Genomic DNA, 23,955 nt, shown 5'->3' with positions numbered 1-23,955 from the left:
TAACACCACCCTTCTCTAAATGGCAAAGTTATTTTTAGTTATACTTGTAAAAGGAAGCAAATACCCTGGTGAGAATGGCCAGAAAAGCAGCATAAATAGGAGCTCTTTTATTTTCACAGAACTTAGAAGATATGATCATGTTAAAAAATATAAAGACAAAAAAGAAATGTTATCATTCAAAAAGGAAAAAGGTAACAGGACAATACCTTTATTACTTTCATGAGGTTTTTTTTGTTTTTGGGGTTTTTTTAAATTTTTTTTGACAGGTAGAGTTATAGACAGTGAGAGAGAGAGAGACAGAGAAAGGTTTTTCTTCCGTTGGTTCACCCCCCCCAAAGGCCACCATGGCCGGCGTGCTGCACCGATCTGAAGCCAGGAGCCAGGTGCTTCCTCCTGGTCTCCCATGCTGATGCAGGGCCCAAGGACCTGGGCCATCCTCCACTGCACTCCCGGGCCACAGCAGAGAGCTAGACTGGAAGAGGAGCAACCGGAACAGAATCGGCGCCCCAACCAGGACTAGAACCTGGAGTGCCGGCGCTGCAGGCAGAGGATTAGCCTAGTGAGCCGCGGCGCCGGCCACTCTCATGGGTTTTTTTTTTTAAAGATTTATTTACCTATTTGAGAGGTAGAGTAACAGACAGTGAGAGAGGGAGACAGGGAGAAAGGTCTTCCTTCCGTTGGTTCACTCCCCAAATGGCTGCAACGGCCAGAGCTGTACCAATCCAAAGCCAGGAGTCAGGTGCTTCTTCTTGGTCTCCTATGTGATGTGCAGGGGCCCAAGCACTTGGGCCATCCTCTACTGCTTTCCCAGGCCAAAGCAGAGAGCTGGATTGGAAGTGGAGCAACTGGGTCTCGAACCAGCGCCCACATGGGATTCCAGTGCTTTCAGGCCAGGGCATTAACCTACTGTGCCACAGCGTTGGCCCCACTTTCATATATACTTGGAATAGAGAGGGAAGAATGTGTACATATTTACAAGCTTATCTACATATATAATGATGAATATGAATTTATCCATATATAAGAAGTAACATTATAATCACTGAATAAGTGAATTTTAAGAAAAATGAAATGCCTGGGAAACTTACAATTTGGTAACTACTAAATTATACTGATGTAATATATTTTCTTATTCCTTCTTTTGTTTTTTATTGTTTTTCTAAAGATTTACTTATTTATTTGAAAGTCAACAGTTACACAGAGAGAGGAGAGGCAGAGAGAGAGAGAGAGAGGTCTTCCATCCACTGACTCACTCTCCAGTTGGCCGCAACTGCCAGAGCTGCTCTGATCGGATGCCAGGAGCCAGAAGCCTCCTCTGGGTCTCCCACATGGGTACAGGGGGCCAAGGGCTTGGGCCACCTTCTACTGCTTTCCCAGGCCATAGGCAGAGAGCCGGATCAGAAGAGGAGAAGCCGGGTTTTGAGCGAGAGCCTATATGGGATGGCAGCACCGCAGGCGATGGCTTTACCCGCTGTGCCACAGTGGGGGATGGGCGGGGGGGGGCTTCTTTTGTTTTTAAAACAAGCAAGAGGGGCAGGCATTTGGCTTAGCTGTTAAGACACCTGCATCCCATATCAGACTGGCTGGGCTTCCTACCTGCCTCCAGCTTCAGACTTCGGCCTCCTGCCAAGTGGCAGCGGTGGGGCTCAAGTCATTGGATTCCCACCACCCAAGTAGGAGACCTGGATTGAGTTCCCTGCTTCTAGCTTCAGCCAGACCCAGGCCTAACCCCAGGGAACGCAGGCATTTGGAGAATGACTCAGCAGATGGTAGCTCACTGGCTGGCTCGCTCTCTCTCCCCCGCCTCTCAAATAACTAAAGAATTTTAATAAAATCAATTAGACCAGCAAGAATCTTAAAAGCAAAATAAATTTTCATTTTAAAGATGTTACTCAAATTCAATAAAATCTCCCTCTGCCTCTAAAATAAAAACAATCTTAAAATTTTACCCATTACCCTTTATGCTGTTCCAAATTGTAAACACAAATTTTTAATTCAAAATGTCACAGGAGTGACAGAACCAAAGGAAAGGTGATCTCATTACTGTCCAATCTGTCCAATTGTTAGGTAGGAAGTCAGTTATGAGCTTATGTGTGTGTGACACAAAGGCCTAAAGAGAAGACATCTATGTCCAGCATATGCATCTGTTGACAATGCTTCAGGGGCAGCCCGGTATTCACATTCTGCCCTACCCCCTTCTACCTGATAACCTGCCAGGTGGAGATCCCGCCCCTTCTGCCTGACAGATCTTCCACAATCTCCCAGATGCAGCCCAGTATCTGCATTTCAAACACCCTGCTCTGCTCGGATCCCCATTCTCTAGGGGGTCCTGCTCACCCTTCCTCTGAACCCAGGATGGCGCCAACTAAGCTTCCTCCTGTCTGATACCTTCAAGGGAAAACTCAGATAGGAGCTTCTTAATATTTACAGCCATAAAATCCTTTGTTTCAGGAGGAGATGTGTGAAGACAAAGACCCATCTCCTTAACCCCATCCCCCCAGCCAGCCTCAACCAGACTGCGTGCTCAGCCCTCTGCCTCTCTGCTGAGCTGCCCACCTGCCTGGCCAGGTGTAATCTCTCCTCTCAATCATGTAACCTTGCCCCTCCCCACCCCCCCAACCACCCCCCCCCCCCTCCGTCCGAGCGATGGCACTCTTTCCCAGGTCCTGTCTGGAGAGGTGCCCATCCATCCTTACGGATGTCCCTGCCCTAATAAACCTTGCTATTTTACCTCCCACTACTCTCTGTCTCACGCCTGAATTCTTTCTTGCACGAAGACAAGAACCCTGCAATTTCTCCGGTAACACAATCACAGCCAACACTGCTTATTTCCCATCTACTTGTCTAAACACAGACATGCGCAGTAGCACAGTGACAGGAGCTCCAACTACCATTGAAGAGAATTCAAACAATCCAGACATCTTAGGAAATTACTGAGATGAATGCATGTGGGTCCCTCCCTTCAGGGGAAGTCAGATGTCCTTGGAGAGGCTCAGCTGGGGAGGAACCGAGAAACCCTAACTGAGAAAGCGGATCTTCCTGCCCAGCCTCCAGCCTCCAGGAAGCCCAGTCTCCAGGTGACGCCCAGCCACACCTTCACTGCAACTGACAAGCTGGACGCTCAACCCTCAGCCACTCCTGGATCCCAGAGCCCCAGAAACTGTGAAATAATGAAGGCTTATCCATTTTTTTTAGCAAGGGGGGAATGGCAGGGACAGCCTTTTGGCACAGCAGTTAAGGTGCCACTTTGTTCCATGCATCCCACATCACAGTCCTGGACTCCGCTTCTCAGTCCAGGTTCCTGCTCAGGTGCCTCCTGTGAGGCAGCACGTGGTGGCTCCTGTGCTGGTCCTTGCCTCCCCCATGGGAGACCCAGGCCAAGTTCCCAGCTCCTGGCTTTGGACTGCCTCAGCCCTGGCTGCTCTGGGCATTTGGGAAGTGAACCAGCTGATGGGATACCCCTCTGTGTCCATTTGTCTCTGCTCTTGTCTCTACTTTTCAAATGCAGGTTAGTTAATTACTTAAAAAATAAAATGGAAACAAAGAGTGAATGTGAGTACTTCATTTATGTAGATCATGAGCCAATTATTATGAGTTCTCAGAATTAACAACCCCATAGAAATAGTTTATAAAAAAAAAAGTAATGCACATGGACTTATTTGCAGATCACATATATGATTACATTATTAAAATTCAACAGTAAACACAGGGAAGAGTATTTTATCACTAACATTGTTTAGAATGGTTAACCTATAATGATATCAAAAGCAGACTGCTTTTCAGTCGGGTTTACTATTTTTTTGAGATTATAGAGATGAGGACAGGTGTTGTGGGGCAATAGGGTAAGCTGCTGTTTAAATCACTGGTAACACAGCCGGCGCTGTGGCTCGCTAGGCTAATCCTCCGCCTGCAGCGCCAGCACTGCAAGTTCTAATCTCAGTTGGGGTCCCAGGTTTTGTCCTGATCAGCGTAGTTCCAGCCATAGCAGCCATTTTGGGTGGTGAACCAATGGAAGGAAGACCTTTCTCTCTGTCTCTCTCTCTCACTGTCTAACTCTACCTGTCCAAAAAAAAAAAAAAAATCACCAGCAACCTATACTGGAGTGCCTATTTGAGTCCCGGCTGCTCCATTTCTGATCCACTCAAGAAGGCAGTGGACGATGGCCCAAGTGCTTGGATTCCTGCCACCCACATGGAAGACCCAGATGGAGTTCCAGGCTTCTGACTTCAGCCTAGCCCAGACCTCACTGTTACAGCCATTTGGAGAATAAACTAACAGCTGGACCATCTCTGTCTCTGTCATTCCACTTTTTAAATAAATAAATCTTTAAAATAACTAACTAAATAAAATTATACAGATAATACAACCACTTTTTTTAATTTATTTATTTGAAAGGCAGAGAGAGAGAGAGAAAATCCTCTATCCACTGGTTCCCTCCCCAAATGGCAGCTATGGAGCCGGGCCAATCCAAAGCCAGGAGCCAGGAGCTTCTTACAGTTCTCCCTCACAGGTACAGAGGCCCAAGGACTTCCCCAGGCCATAGCAGAGAGCTGGATCAGAAGTGGAGCAGCCAGGACTCAAACCAGTGCCCATATGGGATGCCAGCACTGCAGGCAGCAGCTTTACCCACTATGCCACAGCACCGGCCTCAGATAACACAACCCTTATTGGATCCACCCAGTGCACACCAACTCCTTCATCCAACTAAGTCAATTCTTGAATAAGTATGGTCTCATTTAAAAAAAATAAAAAAGGAGTGGGGAAGGCATCTAGCCTAGCAGTGAAGACACACATGCCCATATCAAAGTGAGACCAAACCCCTATCTTGCAAAGGCAGGACCCAGCCTTTCCCCTTCCTCCCTTAGCCCAAGGTATCTATGCCTGTCCTCTACCAAAAGGAAGTCACTGAACTGAGAGACCCGTATATCTGGCCCTACAAGGTGCTAATTACTGGACTCAAGAAGTCATTTGCTTCTCCAACAAATAAAATCTTGGTAACCCGTCCTGTTCGGAAGGGTTTGTGTAGGAGAATTCCAGGTCTCCAGGAAAGCATATTTCAGATCTAGGGCAAAAGCTAGCTACCATTTGTATTATCCCCAGATCAAATGAAGCCCACAAGGCCATTATAAAAATTTCATAAAGAGCACTGTATCACTGACCAATCAAAGGAAGGTGATGAGCATGACTGAGCAAGCAGGAACTTCAAAACAAGCTGAACAAGACCTCTCAGCCCCAGTTTCAATCTGTGAGAATTCTTGGGGAGCCCAAGAATTAAGCAGTAGCTGTCCAGCTCCTTGCTTTGCCTTTGCAACCCTTGCAATAAACTCTTACTTTCTTCTACCACCCCAATGTCACTGATTGGCTTTTGGTGCCTCAGGCAAGTAAACCCAGATCTGGAGAGTTCTAGAGCAACATCTCCTACAGGTTTGGGGGGTCATTTGGCAACAAAAGTACGCCGGTTCAAATCCTGGCTCTGGCTCCAGCTTCCTTCCAATGCAGACCGTGGGAGACAGTGGTGCTGGTGCAAGTAATTGTGTTCCTGCCATGCATGTGGGAAACCTGGATTGAATTTCGTGCTTGGGGCTTCAAGCCAGCCCAGCCCTGGCTGTTGTGGACATTTGGAAAGACAACCAGCCGATGAAATCGGTCTCTCTCTCTCTCTCTCTGTTTCTCTCTCTCTCTGCCTCTCAAATGAATAATTTTTTTTAAAAGGAGAGCAAAAGGGCCAGTGTTGTGCCATAATGAATGAGTTAAGCTGCTGCCTGCAATGCTGGCATCCCATATGGGTCCCAATTCAAGTCCTGGTTGCTCCAGTTCCAATCCAGCTTCCTGCTAATGTGTCTGGGGAAGCAGTGGAAGATTGCCCAAGTCCTTGAGACTCTGCATGCACATGGGAGACCCAGATGAAGCTTCTGGCTCCTGGCTTCAGCCTGGCCCAGCCCTGGCCATTGCAGCTATTTGCAGAGTGAATCAATGGATGGAAGATCTCTCTCTACATCTCTCCATCTCTCCCTCCCTCTCTAACTCCACCTTAAAAATTCACAAGGAGAGCAAAGAATTAGAACAGATAGAAGGATGTATTTTTAAATTATGCCCCCTCCTCAAGAATACCAGAGTCTTACAAAGGAGCCTATAAAACTATAATGTAAGTAACAGATGTGGCAACCATATAAAAAATTTATATATAACAATAGCACTAGGTTTTTTTCTGTCTTTCAAGATATCACTGTTATTTTTGACTGCCACCATAAGTGGAATAGCTTACTCCCTTTTTCTTAAACAGGAAACCTGAGGACACAAAAGTGAACCTGGGTGTCAACAGTAGCTACAGACATCCCCCTACTGACAAGCTAAAGACAAGTCACTAAGTCCACAGGGAAACCCACGACATCCAAGCATGATTCCTAAGCTCATACCTGCCCTATCCCCTGTAGAACAGAAGACCCAACTACACCCCAGCCATGTCCCAGAGAATGCCAAATCCAACCCTGAAGCCTTGAAAAAGCTGACATCTGCTGGCAGCAGGACATCAGCCCATTGCTTACCTGTGACAACAATTAGAATTCTGAACAACATCAAAGGTGAGATGAAGCCCAATGTGAAACCAAGACTGGGGGCCTGAAATCAAACACAGGGCTGTATGAGTAGGCATTGGATGCACTTGGGACACCTGCATCCCACAGTGGAGAGCCTGTGTTCACATCCTGGCTCCACTCCTAACTCTGGCTTTTCACTGATGTGCACCCTGGGAGGCAGCAAGTGATGGTTTAAGTGCTTTGGTGCCACCCACATGGGAAAACTGGATAGCTACCAGCTCCTGGGACCAGCCCCAAACATCATTGGCATTTGAGGAGTATAGCAGAAGATGGAAGATCTCCATGTCTACCTGAGTTATCTCTGTCTCTCTGCCTTTCAAATAAATAAAATAATTAAATAAATAAATATGTGTTTAAAAGATAAGTCTGTAGGGGCCTGTGCTGTGGCACAGAAGGTGAAACTACTACCTGCAGCACTGGCACCCCACATGGGCACCAGTTCAAGTCCTGGCTGCTCCACTTCCAATCCAATGCCCTGTTGATGTGTCTGGGAAAGCAGCAGAAGATGGCCCAAGTGCTCGGGCCACCGTACCCATGTGGGAGACCTGGATGAAGCTCCTGGGTGCTGGTTCAGTGTGGCCTGGCCCCAGCTGATGAGGCCATTTGGGGACTGAGGGAAGATCTGTGTGTGTGTGTGTGTGTGTGTGTGTGTGCGTGTCTGTAACTCTTTCAAATAAATCTTTTAAAAAAAATAAGTCTGTAAAATGAAGTGCCTCACAGTCTTGGGCAGTGCAGCCCTGTTCTCTATGCAGGTATTTGACCTAATTAAATTCAATCCATTTCATTCCAACTAATGGTGACGTCCATGCCAGTCCCTACACTAGACAGTTGGTGGGAGGGAGACAATATGCGTAAGATGATCCCTGTCTACAGAAATGCTCTCCATCCAGGAGAAAGTGCAGGAACCCTGAGCTAAATGCAATGGCCTAAGGGTGGCCAGAGCACAAAGAAAACAGAGGAAAAAGCCTCGTTCTCCAGAGGCTCAGGGAAAGGCCCACACAGGGCAGCCAGGAACTCACCAGCAGGGGTCAGTACTTCAATATCCATCACCTCTATTTCATCAGGACGGTCACCAAGAAACGTGTCATGATTATTCTTTGATGAAAAAATTAGAAATACACTTATGAACAAATGAGACAGTTACTGAGGACCTATTTTATGCCAGATATAACAGATATCTTGGTCCCACAATATCCCCTAAATATTATGTAGTATCATTTTTGTTTTAGGATTTATTTATTTGAAAGGCAGAGTTGGGCGAGGGGGCAGACAGAGAGATCTTCCATCTGCTGGTTCACTCCACAAATGGCAATAATGGCCACAGCTGGGCCAATCCGAAGTCAGGAGCCAGGAGCTCCATCTGGGTACAGGGGCCCAACCACTTAGGCCATCCTCTGCTGCTTTCCCAAGCATATTAGCAGGGAGCTGGATCTAAAGTGGAGCAGCCGGGACTTGAACTTTCATCCATATGGGATGCCAGCACCACAGGAGGCAGGTTAACCCACTATGGCACAACACCGCCCCTTATGCTTTATCTTACAGATGAAAAAACTTTTAGACATATCAAACTTACCTGGCTAGTCAAAGGCTGAACCAGATTTTGAACCAGGTTTATCTACTGCCAGTGGTTCTGTTAGGCAGGAAGATAGAAGAGGATGAGGAAAAGGAAACTCCAGGGGAATAACTGGGCCCCCTACCGGTAATAAGCCCCAGTCTGAATGCACACTGGGCCAACAGTTCTGTGCTAAGACGCCCACATGGCCTCTCAGATGTATTCTCTGTATTAAAGTCTGCCGCCTTGCTTTCCCCAGTTCTAATGTAACCTGGCACACTCACATTTCTCTGAAGAGGTGCCCACCTGTTCTGATGGATGCACTACCTCACTAAACTTTGTTACCTTGCTTACTATTCTGCCCCATGTCTGAAATTCTTTTCTAAGGGGAAGGCAAGAACCTCTATTCCAGCCACCTCTGCTAACAGTTCTGGCCTAAATCATCACTCCAACTCTCTTCTTTATAAATCATCTAAGTCATCCCCCCTTCTCTGTGGGTGCTATATACTGAGACCCCCAAGGAATGCCCAAAACCACAGGTAGTACCAAACCCTATAATTTAATGTTTTTCCCATCTTAATTAAGCAGCCATCATACATTGTGGCCACAACCTTTGCTGTTTGAGGTGATAGCAAAATTAGCATGAATTTCATTTTCCTTCTTCACACCTTAAGAAAATTTATTCTTACCCTAGATTTTAGGATCCTCAACATACAGGTTTTTTAAATTGCCTTAGTGGAAAACCTTCACCTTTTCAGTTAAAGCATTTTATGACTTCTCTTTGGCATATTGGAATTGCCAACATCACTTCTCTTGTGCTAAGGGCTCCTGGAATAGAAGTACTATGATACTGCGACAGCCAATCTGATAACTAAGACAGCCATTAAGTGACTACTGGACAGGCAGCACACACAGCAGAGTTACTCTGGACAAAGGGAGGAGTAAAATCCTGGATGGGATGGAATAGAACGTTGTAAGATTTCACCACACAGGGGCCAGCACCGTGGCTCACTTGGTTAGTCCTCCACCTGCGGCACTGGCATCCTATATGGGCGCCGGGTTCTAGTCCCGGTTGCTCCTCTTCCAGTCCAGCTCTCTGCTGTGGTCCAGGAAGGCAGTGGAGGATGGCCCAAGTGCTTGGGCCCCTGCACCCACATGGGAGACCAGGAGGAAGCACCTGGCTCCTGGCTTCGGATCGGCGTAGTTCCGGCCGTAGCAGCCATTTAGGGGGTGAACCAATGGAAGGAAGACCTTTCTCTCTGTCTCTCTCTCTCACTGTCTGACTCTACCTGTTAAATAAAAAAAAAATTTTTCACCACACCACACACAATGATGTACAACTTAAGAACTTCTAGAATTTTCCACCTACTTTTTTCAGGCCACTGTTGAGTGCTCAGGTCACTGAAGTCACAGAGAGGAAAACCACAGATATGGGGCAACTACTCACATCTAAACCCATGCCTTGGGGCTGGCACTGTGGCATAGCAGGCAAAGCCACTGCCTGCAGTGCCGGTGTCCCATATGGGTGCCAGTTTGAGACCCGGCTGCTCCACTTCCAATCCAGCTCTCTACTATGGCCTGGGAAAGTAGTAGAAGATGGCCCAAGTTGTTAGGCCTCTGCACCCACATGGGAAGACCCAGAGGAAGCTCCTGGCTCCTGGCTTCAGATCAGCACAGCTCTGGTTGTTGGGGTCAACTGGCAAGTAAACCAGCAGGTAGAAGACCTCTCTCTCTGCCTCTCCTTCTCTCTCTCTGTAACTCTTTCAAATAAATAAATAAATCTTTAAAAAAAAATTTTTAAATAAATAAACCAGTGCCTTGTTTCTCTGCCTAACACAATCTTCAAGTTGACACAGTTACGCTGTTTTGCCATGCCAGCATCTGGAGCTGAGATTCTCACAACTGCTGAAGACAGAGCCTCTCCTTTCATCATTCATGAAGTCATAAAGCAAACACTGGGGTGACCTGGGGAAGCAGGAAGGTGTTTGATTTGCAGGACTTGGAGCTATGGTGGAGCTTCTGTGGCTTGGGAATGCCCTGCTGACAATGGGTCACATTTTCTAAGCAGCAAAAGGAAGTAAAATTTTGCAGCTGATATGACCCAAGAAGGAACATAAGATAATTCAATACTTCAAGCTTTATCCCACTTTGTTTCTCTGATGCATTCACAGCAGCACCAAATGCACCCAATGGACTGAACCCAAAGAAAATATCTTTCCAAAGCTCAGAGGGCATCCAAATATGGTCACATTTTGTTAACAATATCTGTATGAAGGAAAAAAAAAATGGGCAGGCAACTGGGAGAGAGAGGACAAAGTCCACATGAAAACAAGGACCCATGGAAATGCTGAAATCAAAGGGAAACCCCAGCCTTAATTAAGACTAATTAAGACTCAGCCCTGATTCCCCAGCCCTGGCTCTCTCCATCACTCATAAAGAAAACACCCCATGGTGGTCCACTTAGCTTCTCCCCATCATCAGGAACACCACCTCAACAACTAACTCCAGGATCTTTGAATGTGGCACAGTTTTCTTGGGTTTAAGGAAATTGTGTCAAATTGTGGTTGGAGGAGAAAACCTGGCTAAGCATTCTTTTTTTTGTTGTTGTTTTCTTTTAAAATTTATTTATTTATTTGAAAGTCAGAGTTACAGAGAGGCAGAGGCAGAGAGAGAGAAGTCTTCCATCCACTGGTTCACTCCCCAGTGGGCCACAACAGTCAGAGCTGTGCCAATCTGAAGCCAGGAGCCAGGAGCTTCCTCCTGGTCTCCCACATGGGTTCAGGGGCCCAAGGACCCAGGCCATCTTCCACTGCCCTCCTAGGCCATAGCAGAGAGCTGGATAGGAAGTGGAGCAGCCAAGACTTGAACCGGCGCCCACATGGGATGCTGGCACTGCAGGGCACAGCGCCAGCCTCCTAAGCATTCTTTTAAAAAGTTCAGAACAGTCCAAATAATGGGTTTGGACACACAAGAAGAAGAAAGTTGTTTTGTTTTAATCTGATTTTAAACTGAATTAGTAGAAACTGCTGCAAAGCTGAACAATGTAATTAGATCAATGTCCTAAGTGAATACAACAGGAAAAGAAACAGGGACTGAAAGAGCTTCTCTGCTTTCTCCACTAGAGTTGTTTAGTAACAGGAGGAGGAAGCACAAATACTATAGTTGCATACTTAATGCACGCAGTGACAACAAATAACTTTAAAATTATATTTCTTACAAAATATTTTTATAACATCTTCTAAAATAAATTTGTGTTTGAGGGAGATAGCATGATTGATCCCTAAAGTGTTACCAAATGGACCTATGTACATTGAGATAGTTTTCACACCCACAAAGAAACCTATAACAAGGTCTCAATCCTCAGTGTTGCCATCAGAATCATTCCTTTTGGAATGTCTTGATCTTTTTAGAAAAGAGTTTTCAAGCAATGCTGTCTTCCTAAAGATTTTTTTAAAGGCACATGTAATCTTGTTACTATTTTCAATTAATTTTTTAAGACTGAAAAAGAATCTTAAAGCTTACTGAAAAACAGGGAAGTGATTTAAAAAAAATCAAATGTATACCTGACAAGAGTCTTTATTATACCATGCCAGAGGAAATCGGGCATAATTGCACAAGTTTGAGAAACAATCCTACCATGAAGCCTGTGAACTTGAACTTGGAATTTTTCAAATATTCAAGCTAACCACAAGATAGCACATGGACCACAGTGTCAAAATACGAGAATATTTATCTTTAAAGTGATTTGCTTTCATCCCTTGCACTGAAATGGAAACACAAAAAACAATGTCAGTAGTCACGGTATCCGGCGAACATAACTTCAGAGAACAAGTAACTGACTTGTTTAACAAGGAACTGGTTTTTTTTCAAGGTTGATGAAAGAAAGCCAGGTCTGGTGACGCATATTTAATCACCCAAGGAAGCGATTAAAGTAAAAAGATTCCATTGGCACATTAAATATTAAATGCAACACCAAGAACATAGCCTCTTTAAAGCCTTGCCACAAACATCAACTTATTCCCCATACAAATTATGCCCCAGCCCAGCAGCAATGCTGACATTCAAATGATAAGCAGGCAAAGATTATTCCTACTGGCTTAAAAGAATGAAAAATAGCTTACAGAGTGAATTTTCAAGCGCTTACAAAATGTGGAGAGGAGCTGGAAGTTGGGGCATGGAAAAAATATGAAAGTAGTGAAGGTAATTCACTTACCAGAAAAGGATACAAAAATAATCAACTCATTCAATGAAAACATAATGCAGAATTAGGTCAGCAACACTAAAAACATAATCCAGAATTAGGTCAACAACACAGACCTAGAAACCTCCTTCCTGTCTCCGGACTGCACACACAGTTCACAGAATAAGCTAGCTGCTTTTTCTCCAACCAATCCAACGTGAAAAAGCTAAGCAAGACGCAAGTCCAGGTGAGCGAGGCTCCTCCCACTATGAGAGTGTCAAGTTACATCAACCGGAGCGGCAGCCCTAGCAGACTCCAGGCCAAAGACACTTACAGCGGAACGGAGCGCAAAGCTTGTCCGTAAAGAAATTCAGTCCGCATTGCTTGGCCCAGCGTCGGCCTTGGAAACTTCATCCACGCCTGCAGCACCAGAGAAGCTACACAGGAAGGAGAGAGGCTGCACGGGGCAGCCGTCCCCAGTCCCTTCTAGAACTCCAGGTGGCCTAGAGACGTCACTCGCATTAAATGACAGGTGCTGGGAGGGTGAGGGAGCCCATCCCATCTGGTCCCGCTTAAGACTGGCCAAGAGCAAAGTTGGCTCCTCTGCCCTTCCCTCTCTTGTCCGGTTCCTCTTCTCTTCCCTCTGTTCTCCCCACAGGCCTGGAGCTCCGCTAGTGCCCGGATAAGCCCCCTGTGTTCCAGACGGACAACCTTTCTCTACTCTCCATTCAGCCTTGTAATTCCTACTCCGTACAGCTGGGGGAGCGAGGGCAGGAACACGATCTGATTACTATAACCCACGTGAATGTGAGATCATGGACTGCATCTTCTCCCCAGCTCCACTCCCCCACACTCTCTCCTTGTGTGACCAACCCCAGCTCCAGGTCCCCCGTCTTCCAGGCAGTGTGGAAAAGTACCTGGGGATCAGGTTTGGGGGTATGAAGGGTTGTTTTTCTGTTGCCTGATCAGTCACACCACTTGCTATCACTGGGGGACAACATAGGATTTCTTGAGAGGCAAGAGAAAGGCGCTCTTTCCTACTCCACATTCTCTTATGGGCACCAAAGAAGTGCAAGGCCAGGCGGCTTCTGCAGTCTGAGAAGGCGTGAAGTTCAGGCACATAGGCTGACTTGAGGATGAATCTTGAAGATGTTATGCAAAATGGGATAGGCCAGTCACTAAAGGACAAATACTGTCTGATCCCACTTCTATGAGGGCCCCGGAGCCATCAGACTCATAGACACAGGCGTGGAAAGGTGGTTTAAGTTACGGCTTGCTGTGGGGAGTGGGAAAAGGAGGGTTTCTATTTGAGATGATGAAAAAAGTCTGGGAAACAGATGGTGGTGGAGCTGCAAAAAAAAATTGTAACTGTCCTTAATGCCACTAAATGATACACTTCAAAATGGTGGAAATGGCCAATTTCATATTACATAAATTTTACCACAATAAAAAAAAAAAACAACAAAGGGAACTTTTTAAAGGCTTATGATTTCTTTTACTTGAAATGTAGAGTAAGGGAGAGTGAGAAAGCAAGCTTCCATCCTCTGGTTCACTCTTCAAATGCCCATAATAGCCAGGGCCGGGGCAGGTCAAGGCCAGGAACCTAGAACTTCACTCAGGTCTCCCACATGGGTGGCAGGGACCAAAGTACTTGGGCCATCATCTGCTGCCTCCCAGGTGCCTTAGCAGGAAGCAGGATCTGAAGTAGAGCAGCCAGGTTCAAACTGGTGCTCTGAGATGGGATGTAGGTTTCCCTAGCAGCAACTTAACCTGCTGCACCACAGTCCCCAGCCCACAGCTCACCCATTCCCCACTGAAACCAGTTGTGGTCCTGGGACTTCAGCATCTGTCCATCCTCTTTGGGTCCACTCGGGGAGACACATCTTGTCACTCCGGGGGAGCCTGGCTCTCAGAGTGGCTCTAGAGGGACACAGGAGAGGCTCCGTTGCCCCTGACTTGGCTAGTGGATGGGGCTGCCAGGGAGCTGTAGCTACTTCCCCTCCTTGCGTTTTTCCTGTTTGCTAGAAAATTGGACCCCACTCCTCATTCTTGTTCCCCATGCTTCTCTATTCCAACCCCAGGGCCTAACTGCCAAGAGTTGGATGACTGGGTGGCCTTGAATCCCTATTCACTATTTCCAGGCAAACCTAAATGTAACCCAGGTACTCATATTACGAAGCCTGAGTGAGTTCCATGGGTTCCTGGGAACCTAACACCTTTCATGGAGTAACTGAAACAGCCACTAGAAAAAAACACCATGGAAACTTTTCTCTCTTCCTTTTTTTTTTTTTTAAGATTTATTTTATTTTATTTGAAAGACATAGACACAGTTACAGAGAGAGAAATGGAGAGAGAGAGATCTTCCATCTGCTGGTTCACTCCCCAAATAACCATAACAGCCAGGGCTTCTTCTAGGCAGAAGCCAGGAGCCAGGAACTTCTTCTAGGTCTCCCATGTGGATACAGGGGGCCCAAGTACTTGAATCATCTTCCACTGCTTTCCCAAGTGCATTAGCAAGGAGCTGGATCAGGACTCCAACGGGTAACCATATGGGATACCTGCACCGCAGGAGGCAGCTTAACCCAAGATGCCACAGAGCTGGCCCCTTCTCTCCTGCTTACCATATGCCTAGTCACTATGTAACAACATTCACTCACTCACGGATATATATATTAGTCAGGAATTGCTAAGCCATACAACTGTGTTGCACAGTGTAAAGGTTAGGAGCAGAGCTCTGAAGACAAACTTCTTGCTCCAGATATGCAACCTCAACAGTCCCTCCTCATCCACCCTGGAGATCATGAGAGTGCCTATCTCATAGGCTATGACAAAAACTAATGTGCTACACTTAAAAGGCTTGGGAAGCAGGGCGGGCAACTGGCCCAGCAGTTAAGACACCAGATAACAAGCTGGCAGGCCACATCACAGTACCTGGGTTTGATCCCACCTCTGGCTCTGAATCCCTGCTTTCTGCTAATGCAGACCCTGGGAGGCAGTGGTGATGGCTGAAGTAGTGGGTCCCTGCCATTCACCTGGGAGACCTGGATGGGGTTCCTGGCTCCTAACTTCAGCCTGGCCCAGCCCTGGTTGTTGTGGGGAAATGAACCAGTGCATGGGAACGCACTAGCTCTCTCTTTCTTAATCTCTCTGCCTCTCCAATTAATTAATTAATTTAAAAGGTTTAGGGTGGGGCAGACGTCTGGCGCAGCAGTGAAATGCCGCTTGGGATGCCTGCACACCATGCAGGAGTGCCTGGATTCCATTCCTGCTCCCATTTCTGATCCAGCTTCCTCCTACTGTGTACCTCAGGAGGCAGCAGGTGCTAGTTCAAGTACTTGGGTCCCTGCCACCCACAGGGAAAACTCAGACTGAGTTCTGGGCTCCTAGCTTCAGCCTGACCCAGCCCAGTCTGTCGCAGGCATCTGGGGAGTAAACCGGCAGATGGAAGTTCTCTGTCTCTGTGCCTTTCAAATTAAACAAAAATTTTTTAATGCCAGAGCATTTTCAGGAACAACAACAACAAAAAGAGTAACAACAGTATCCAATCAAACACCAGACCACTAAAGTCTGACCTTAATTAATACGATGGCTGGTGAGGCTAATATCCGGCAAACATCTGTCTCATGTGTTTTTGTAGCAGGCAGGATAGACTATTGAGACTTACTTGAGAAACTGCAAATGATTTTGGCCTCTCAGTATTTATCTAGTCTGAATCTGATCAAGAAAGTCCATGGAATACAAACACTTGGCCATCATTTTTCCTCCAGGGGAACTTTGAGGTGGGGCAGTTGGGTCTGTTTAATATTGTGTAGCAGCAGAGAGGGGGACATTTCTAGTGTAAAATGAGCCATTATGGAGAACTTGATCAGGGCCCCAAGAAGGAAACCACCTCCATGCCCACTTTCCCAGAATCAAATATTCACAGCGTCACAGATGTCACAATGTGAGTTGAGAGGATTTCTAGCTATTATGATACCCACAGGCAAATATAAATAAAGATTAATCAAAGTGTACACATCAGAGAATTCTAAACGTGAAATCCCACTACTGGGGAGATAGCCAAAGGCAATACAAGCAGTCTGTGGAAGAGTTGCCGGCACTCCCATGTTGACTGCCCCACAATTCACAATGGCCAAGCCATGGAAACCACCTAAGCGTCCCTAGGAATCACTCGGCTCAGCCTCACCCCCTTACTAGGAAAAGCCCCAGCAAGATGGTAAGATCCGCCCACATCACCGAGGCGTGCACCGAGCCAGGTCAAGCACCACTTTTCCCCACAGGATCATACTGCTGCCCTGGAAACTGATGTACCAGCCCTTACTTATTAACACACCCAACAAGAGAAACAGGTGCTACGCATACCTGCAACAATATCTTTAAGCTCATCTGTAAACAAGAATAATGCTGCAGTTGTTTTAAATCTCTGCATTAAGCACACACACAACAAAACCTCAATTAGTGAGATTGCAACCCTGTCTTCAACTTTCAGATGCTTCTTAAAATTTTTTTTAAATAAAAAGCCTACCATGAGTCAGGCATCAGCTGCTGATTAGGGTGCCGGCATCACCTATGAGCGCCAGCTGGAGTCCCTACTACTCCACTTCCCATCCAGCTCCCTGCTAATGGCCCTGGGAAGCAGAAGACGATGGCGCTAGTACATAGGCCCCTGCTGCTCATGTGGGAAAACCAGAAAGAGTTCCTGGATCCTGGCTTCAGCCTGACCCAGTCTCAGTTGTTGTGGCCATTTAGGAAGTATACCAGGGGATGGAAAATATCTGTGTGTGTGTGTGTGTGTGTGTGTGTGTGAGAGAGAGAGAGAGACAGAGACAGAGAGACAGAGACAGAGAGAGAAAGACTCCCTCTGTGTGTCACTCTGCCTTTCAAATAAATGGATTAATCTTTTTCTAAAAATAAAAATAACTAAAGCAAAAATAGAATTATAACCTCCACACCAGCATGGGGGGCAGAAGGCATCAAAACATTTGTATTCAATTTGTACATATCATAGAAATATCAAAACAACTTGATGTGGATTTATTTAAGTTTTTATAAACTATCATTATTGAAATTTATATTAATCTGACAGAGTATGTGTTTCTATAAAGGAAAGGATTTTTATTATAGTCTAAAGCGCCCTCTAGTGTTCCCAAGCAAAACCTTCTTTTAAGAAAATGTGCCAAGGGGCACGTGCTGTGGCATAGCAGGTAAAGCTGCAGCCTGCAGTGCCGGCATCCCATAGGGCGCCAGTTTGAGTCCTGGCTGCTCCAGTTATTATCCAGCTCTCTGCTATGGCCTGGGAAAGCAACAGAACATGGCCCAAGTCTTTGGACACCTGCACCCGCGTGGGAGACCCGGAAGAAGCTCCAGGCTCTTGGCTTCGGATCGGCTCAACTCCAGCCATTGCAGCCATTTGGGGAGTGAACCAATGGATGGAAGACTTCTCTCTCTCTCTCTCTCTCTCTCTCTCTCTCTCTCTCTTTCTCTCTGCCTCTGTCTCTCTGTAATTCTGCCTTTCAAATAAATAAATAAATATTAAAAAAAAGAAAAGGAAATGTGCCAAAATAAAAAAAAAAAGAAAGGAAATGTGCCATATTCTTGCCCTGTACAGTCCTGGTTTGACCTATTGCCCTGCCACCCCATCTGGTTTAACATTTTCCTGGATTTTTTAGTGTGATGGATGATTAACATTAATTTTTGCAGAAAATAAGCTAGAATTGGCTTCATCGCCCTCTACTGTTTTTATTTTAAATTGATACATTTATTGATGCGGTACTACATGATGTACTTATGTACTTATATACATTTATATTATATACATTTTTATATATTATATATAATTTATATTATATAATGTCCCAATCTGCATAAATATATCTATTGCCTAAAATACTTATAATTTTTTAATGGTAAGATATTCAAATCCTTTCTTTTTATTTATTTATTTATTTATTTACTTTGAAAGTCAGAGTTACACAGAGGGAGGAGAGGCAGAGAAAGAGAGAGAAAGAGGTCTTTCATCTGATGGTTCACTCCCCAATTGGCCGCAATGGCCGGAGCTGTGCCGATCCCAAGCCAGGAACCAGGAACTACCTCCGGGTTTCCCACGTGGGTTCAGGGGCCCAAGGACTTGGGCCATCTTCTACTGTTTCCCCAGGCCATAGTAGAGAGACATGGCGAGACATGGCTTAAACCCACTATGCCACAGCAATGGCCCCTGAGTGTGTGTGTGTGTGTGTGCCCTGTGTGTATGTGTGTGTGTGCATATATATATATATATGTTTTTTCTTTTGTATATGTTTTTTGAAAAGAAAGAAAGGATTTGAGGGGCCGGCGCTGTGGCACAGTGGGTTAACATCCTGGCCTGAAGTGCCGGCATCCCATATGGGCGCCAGTTCAAGACCCAGCTGCTCCACTTTTGATCCAACTCCCTGCTAATGCACCTGGGAAAGCAACAGAGGATGGTGCAAGTGCTTGAGCCCTTGCACCCATGTGGGAGACCCAAAAGAAGCTTCTGGCTCCTGGTTCCTGGCTTCAGCCTGGCCCAGCCCTGCCCATTGAGGCCATTTGGGGACTGAACCAATGGATGGAAGACTTCCCTCTCTCTGTCTGTCTGTCTGTCTGTCTGTCTCTCTCTCTCTCTGTTTCCTTCTCTCTCTCTCTGTAATTCTGCCTTTCAAGTAAATAAAATAAATCTTATATTTATATATTTATATATGCAGTGCATCATCATCTATAGCCATCTTCCTGTGCAATACCCATTAATCAACCTTTCCTTACCCCACAACTTTCCCCAGCCTTTGTAACCACAATTCCCACTCTCAACATTTTTGAGGTCAATTTTTCAGTCTACATCTGAGCGAAATCACTTGATACTTGTCTTTTGTGCCTGTTTATTTCACTTGCCATAACGACCTCCAGTTCCATCCACACTGTTTCAACTGACAAGATTTCATCCTTTGCATGGCTGAATAATATTCCGGTCTCTTTGTGTGTGTGTGTGTGTGTGTGTGTGTATCTAATTGTCTATAGCCATTTTTATCAGTTGATGAACTCTTGGGTGGCTTCCATTTCTTGGCCACTGTGAACAGTGTTGCAATGGGAGTGCAATTGTCTCTTTGACAGACTGACGTCATTTCCATTAGATATATAGTCCCAGTAGTGGTATTGTTGGATCAAGATGGTTCTTTTTTTTTCCCCCCTTTGGAAAGCAAGTTTTATCTCAGAGCAACCCAAAAAGCAGTTGGACCAGTAGGAGGCAGCACACAATCACAGGTCCATTCGGCAAGATCAAAGTTAGGAGCCTACCCGTTTCTGCAGATCATCCAACATTTAGCTGAAACTTCTCAGACTGAAACAAAAATGTCAGCTTCAGGATGCCCACTGTCTTTGTTATCCAAACACGCTCTCATTACAGAAAACAAGACAACTGGGCCAATCTGTTGAGGGATTTGCTTCATTATTAAAATAAATACTAACACTGAGAGCACAGTTAAGTTACTAGCTTTCTTCACATTTTTCAAATTCACATTTTGAACAGTTGAATTGGTGAAGATCCTGTCTCCACTGTGTAGGAGATGAATTGTATTTTATTATGTTATTTATTACATTAATTTATAATTTATTTTTTTAAAGATTTATTCATTGGTGCTGGCTCTGTGGCATAGCAGGTAAAGCTGCCACCTGCAGTGCCAGCATCCCATATAGGCACCAGTTCGAGTTCCAGCTGCTCCATTTCCAATCTAGCTCTCTGCTATGGCCTGGGAAAGCAGTAGAAGATGAGACAAGTCCTTGGGCCCCTGCACCCCTGTGGGAGACTCAGAAGAGGCTCCTGGCTCCTGGCTTGGGATTGGTCCAGTTCTGGCTGTTGTGGCCAGTTGGGGAGTGCACCAGCGGATGGAAGTCTTCTCTATCTCTCTCTGCCTCTCCTTCTCTCTGTGTAACTCTGCCTTTCAAAGTTACAGAGAGGCAGAGGCAGAGAGAGGTAGGTCTTCCATCCGCTGGTTCACTCCCCTAATGGCCGCAACTGCCAGAGCTGTGCCAATCCCAAGCCAGGAGCCAGGAGCTTCTTCCAGGCCCCCACACGGGTGCAGGGGCCCAAGGACTTGGGCCAACTTCTACTGCTTTCCCAGGCCATAGCATAGGGCTGGATTGGAAGTGGGGAGGCTGGGACTAGAACCGGCACCCATAAGGGATGCCAGCACTGCAGAGAGTGGCTTTACCCCTACTCCACAGTGCCGGCCCCTATACTTTCTTTTAATTATAATTTCTCCTCACAACAGCCAAGTGGAAGATCATCCTGCTGCTTTTGAAGTAGTGGCTGGGCTGGCATGTGCTATGGTAGCTAGATAAATGAGATTTCTATGTAACATATGCTGCTACTAGACATACTCTTTCACCTGGCCCTTGCTCTGATCCTCCATGACAAAGTGGAATGAGCTGGACACTTTCTCCCAGGAGATGTTGGATTGCCTCTTGCCCCTCAGCAGATACAAGGCCACTGACATCCTGGGAGGCCTGGCCAGAACCCACCTTAAGAACCATGGAGGCCGGCGCCATGGCTCAATAGGCTAATCTTCCGCCTTGCGGCGCGGGCACTCTGGGTTCTAGTCCCGGTCGGGGCGCCGGATTCTGTCCTGGTTGCCCCTCTTCCAGGCCAGCTCTCTGCTGTGGCCAGGGAGTGCAGTGGAGGATGGCCCAAGTGCTTGGGCCCTGCACCCCATGGGAGACCAGGAGAAGCACCTGGCTCCTGGCATCAGATCAGCGCAGCGTGCCGGCCGCAGCGGCCATTGGAGGGTGAACCAACGGCAAAGGAAGACCTTTCTCTCTCTGTCTCTCTCTCTCTCTCATTGTCCACTCTGCCTGTCAAAAATAAATAAATAAATAAAATAAAATAAAATAAAATAAAATAACCATGGAGTGTGGGCCTGGGCCAGAGCACAGCAGTTCTATTTTTAATTTTTTAAAATATTTATTAACTTTTAAAATTTATTTATCTATTTAAAAGGCAAGGAGATAGAGACACAGGTGACCAATGCACAGAGGGATCTTCCATCCTCTGGTTTATTCCCCAAATGCCCAAAACAACCAGGCCAAAGCCTGGAACTGGGACCTCAGTCCAGGTCTCACACGGGAGGCAGGGTCTGAAATATCTGAGTCACCACCTGCTGCCTCCCAGAGTGCATATCATCCATCAGCAGGAAACTGGAATTGGCAACAGAGGTAGCCCTCTGCTGTGGGGTGTCGGTGTCCCAAACAGCATCTGAACGGCTGAGCCAAACACCCACCCCACACTTTGAATTAGCAGTAGTCTTTGTCAGCTTCCACCATGCCCTGTCTTGTATTGCATAATTCACATGAGCAGTGGACACAGGCATCACTTTAGCACGCAGCAACTCTGGAAGACTCTCCCCAGGCCTCTCCACATAGGGAACCAACACACCTCCTTCTCAAGGACAGCTCTGTGTGCCATGGTACCTTTGCTATTGGCGAGAGAACTCCCAACAGCTGCTGCCCTGTGACCTCAGCATTCACCAACCAGGTGTGTCATGGCCCAGGTTCAGGCCTGCAAGTTCAAGAAGCTCCAAGGCACAGCTGGTGGGGTCAGCAGGAAATATGACAAACTGTGAGCTGGGATGTTTGACACACTGGTGGGGGAGCCACTGAGAGTGCTACCTTAGAGCCAGAGGTGCCAGTCTGACCCCTTTCCCAGAATGAGGCAGCTCTTTCGTGACGTGCATCGCATTGTTAGGTGATGCTTTTTTATTTTGCAATAAATCCTCTCAACAGCAATGCGCTCAAAAATGCACATGTACAGCGTTGTGGCATGGTGAGTAAAGCTGCCACCTGCGACATCGGCATCCCACATGGATGCAGGCTCGAGTCCCAAGTGCTTGGGCCCCTGCACTCACATGGAAGACCCGGAAGAAGCTCCTGGAGCTGCTGACTCCTGGCTTCAGTCTTTCCCAGCCCTGGCCATTACTGCTATTTGAAGAGTGAGCCAGCAGATGGAAGCTCACTTGTTTCCACTCGCTCACTCGTTCTCTCTCTCTCTCTCTCTCTCCATACCTGACTTTCAAATAAATAAATAAATCTTTTTTAAAAAGAAAAGGAAGATCTCTCTTCCTGTAACTCTGCCTTTCAAATAAATATACAGAAAATGGAAATACACGCTTAGTAAGATATTAAGTACTGAATTTCTTTTTATTGTTAAAGATTTATTTATATATTTGAAAGGCAGAGTTCCAGAGAGAGGGAGAGACACAGAGAGAGACAATCTTCCATCCACTGGATTAGCCTGCTGCACCACAATGTCAGCCCCAAATACTGCCTTTCTGATTCTCAAGTAAGTTGATGATGAATGCGAAACTAACAAAATGTCATCATTTGTCACCTCCCCCATGGCAAGATATCAAGATATCTTGATATCAAGCACCAAGTGAAAACCCTCAAACAAAAATCTGCTGAAGAAGCATTATCGTCTACATAAAACATCCATAGCTATTTGGAGAAGCCTGTTCCATAGTTTATGATTTATCACAGCTGTAGAAGGTGCTTACATAACATTTAGATCCAGTAATAGTCTTCTCAACTGACTCTGCCAATTTTTTATTTTAAGTTTTGTGTTCGTGTACAAAAAGTAAAGCCATAATGGTTGATACTGACAACAGGAGGATTTTAGACAGCTCATTGTTGCTAATTTTATATCAGTGTCATCAAAGCCTCATCTATTAAACCCAATAAGGGTTTGATTTTTTTCAGTCTAATTCACAGGATAAAAGTAAAGCTTTTCGAAATTTAGTCTGTTTAGGATGAAATATCTGACATAATTGTGAATCTTACTGTTTACTTAGTTTAGAAGTTCAATATTTAAAATAAAGTATGTGTTCTCACCGTGATAACATAAATACAAATTGGGAAGCCCAGCTCTGTGGTGTAACGGATAAAGCTGTTGCCTGCAATGCTAACATCCCATATGAGTGCTGGTTCAAGTCCTGGCTACTTTCAATACAAGAAAGTACCCAGAGTGGAGCCAAAAAAAAAAAAAAAAAAAAAAGAATTATATTTAAGCCAATTACTTACACAATGAATAAAACAGAAGATATTCTTAATTTTACACAATTCATTTTTTTCTTTTTTAATATTTACTTATCTAATTTGAAAAGCAGAGTTAGAGAGACAGAGATCTTCCATCAGCTGGCTCAGTCCCCAGATGGCTGCAATGGCCAGCCCTGGGCTAGGCTGAAGCCAGGAGCCTGAGCCATCTTCTGCTGCTTTCCCAGGTGCATTAGTAGGGATCCGTATGGAAAGGGAGCAGCTGGGACTCAAATCAGCACTTGTGTCTTTCAAAGTGCTTGTGACTCTTGCAGGAGTAACCTCCAGGCCTACAAAATCTATCACTCTACATCAAATGTAAAAAGCAAACTGCAATGTACAGCTATTACACTGATGTGAATTAAATGGCTTTTGCAGACCTAAGTATCACTAAAATTCCAAATTCTTTATAAGCCTCTGGCTAGTCTATGATACAGAAGATGCCATGAAAGCAACAATAAAAGTATAAGTTTAGCCACTAAATTCCGACTTGGCACCTATTCTCTGTCTTGAAGTATCACTACTGTGACTGGGAT

The 23,955-nt window shown here is 45.7% G+C and overlaps 1 protein-coding gene across 13 annotated transcripts in view; it reads right to left on the bottom strand.

Annotated features, from left to right (window-relative positions):
• The window catches only part of RNF144B (ring finger protein 144B), a 203,681-nt gene that overhangs the window by 142,478 nt on the left and 37,248 nt on the right, over positions 1-23,955 (bottom strand). For 2 of the 13 annotated variants that reach the window (XM_070074319.1, XM_070074324.1), the window contains exons 2-3: positions 8,170-8,226; positions 6,546-6,618 (exon numbers count right to left, since the gene is read on the bottom strand). The exons of 2 other annotated variants lie outside the window; for them this stretch is intronic. The gene's annotated coding sequence lies outside the window, so the exon portion shown is untranslated. Of the gene's footprint in view, positions 1-6,545; positions 6,619-7,615; positions 7,693-8,169; positions 8,227-12,361; positions 12,608-12,662; positions 12,825-23,955 lie in introns of those variants that run through there. 9 more of the 13 variants (XM_070074316.1, XM_070074323.1, XM_070074321.1 and 6 more) reach the window with 7 other exon arrangements.

The sequence above is a fragment of the Oryctolagus cuniculus genome, chromosome 5, assembly GCF_964237555.1.
Source record: "Oryctolagus cuniculus chromosome 5, mOryCun1.1, whole genome shotgun sequence".
In the NCBI taxonomy this organism is placed as follows: domain Eukaryota; kingdom Metazoa; phylum Chordata; class Mammalia; order Lagomorpha; family Leporidae; genus Oryctolagus; species Oryctolagus cuniculus.
Note: the sequence above shows the minus strand (reverse complement) of the source record. Positions and strands in the feature narration are given on the sequence as shown.